Raw genomic sequence first — 1974 nt, forward strand, 5'->3', positions numbered from 1 at the left:
CAAAAAAAAAAGGGAAAACAAAAAGTGGGAAGTGCATGCAGATTGGGGCCCAGGGCTGCAATGTGCAGCTGTCAGGCCCCAGTGGGGAGTGGGAGAGGGCCACAAGAAGGTCATCCAGTGGATGGGGGAGTGGGTCCAGCTCCCTGCCACTGCACACACTCCTAAGGAGTAGAGGGGACCCATGCCCCTCAGATCTGTGTGCAGGGCAAGGGCTCCCTGCCCTGCTGCCCTCCCCAAAGACCTCCATGGCCTGGTGGGTGGGGCGATATAGCAAAGCAAAGCAGGGCCAGATGGGGAAGCTCCTTGCTGCTGCTGCAAGCCCCATGCTGTCCTGGCAATGCACCCCCTGCCCACCCCAGAGCAACAAGGGGCACAACCCCACACTGCCACCCCTGCTGCTGCTGGGTGTGTCACTAGGGCAGTGCAGGGCTCACAGTGGCAACACGGAGATTCCTCACCCAGTTGCACTCTGCCCTGCCATGCTGAGTCCTGCCTATGGCCTAACCCATGATTTGGCCTAACCCATGAAGGTCCGGGGGGTGGGCAGCAAGTGTGCAGCAGGCAGCTTGCCCTCACCTGACACACATCTGGGGGGCACATGACCCCTATACCCCTCCTGGAGTACACACAGAGGCGGGAAGCAAGTCCTGCCTCCCCCGCCTAAGCTGGCAGCAGGCAGCCCACACCAGCCCCCTTCACAGGCTCTGCTCTGGCCTTACCACAAATGTGGGAGGGGAACCCTGTCTCCCTGCTCGGGGGACAGCAGCCTCTTGTGGGCAACAGTTGGGGCTCGGGTGCTGCTGCAGCGTGCAGGGGGCTGTGGACCATAGCCCTGGCACCTGGGGACCCCCTCTGGCAGGCTGGGGGGCACGGGGGTGTGGATGGAGGGCAAGCACCAGCAGGAACAGGAGGCTGTGGAAGGAAGTGAGGAGCACCAGCAGAGTTGGGGGGGTTGTGTTTGGGGAGTGAGGACCACCTGCAGGGATGGGAGGCTGTGGCTTGGGAGTGAGGGGCCTGGACCTGCATGCTGGTGAGCTAAGGGGGCACGAGGAGCTATGATTTTCCATGATAAAAACCCCCAAATCAAATGCCAAAATCTATAGGTTCTTAAAATTTATTTTACTATAATGATTTAGGTGCTGGTAGGCTTCCAAATTGCTTTAAAATTGTAAGTATATCAATAAAACGTATATATATATAAGGTACCACAGTATTGACTTCAATATGAAGCATAGAACCCTGTGTTCAAGAGTAATCAGGGAGGCAAAGCAGCCCAACTTTTGCCCGCCAGCATAGAGGCAGGATCGCTTGCCCAGGAAGAGTGAAACCTGGGACCTTGACCCACATCAGCCTAAGAAGATTCAGACTACATCTCCCACTTCACAGGAGAATGCCTTAATTACCATGCTATGGATGCCTCTTCCCGCACACACACCCTTTTTTTTAAATTGGTCCACTAGGCAGATATGTGTAAAAGAATAATAGGGCCAGAAAGAGAGGTAACAGGGAGTGTAACTCTGTCCCCAGGGATGAGGCTTCAGTTGTGGTCCTTGTTGTTCATTGCGCAGTCCTGGGTTAAAAATAACAGCAGGAGCCAGGACTCCTCTACACCCTTCCCCAGCAAGGGAAGTATCCTAATTTCTTAAAACCTAAGTCCTGTTAGGCTCCATTGAGATCAGTTGCAATCTGTCCCTAATTTTCTGACTTTCCTGTCCTTGGGTCTGTAATCCCATTCCAGTTGAAGGCACAACAATTCAGAAACAAATTGCACCTACAAACTTAAGGCGTTCCTTCTGAAAATGCATCCTAATATATAAGCGTACATCATCCTCTCATTCAGCTTTACTGACCATGTGGAATTCATATGACACATTATGATAAGTATACCCATATAGGAGTTTGAAAATAAACTGCTTTGTTTATTTTCTCCCAAGAAGAAATCTGTTTGAACGGAATATAGCAAGCATTCACTTA

Source organism: Gavialis gangeticus, unplaced genomic scaffold (genome assembly GCF_001723915.1).
Source record: "Gavialis gangeticus isolate Ggan-Ray unplaced genomic scaffold, GavGan_comp1, whole genome shotgun sequence".
NCBI lineage: Eukaryota > Metazoa > Chordata > Crocodylia > Gavialidae > Gavialis > Gavialis gangeticus.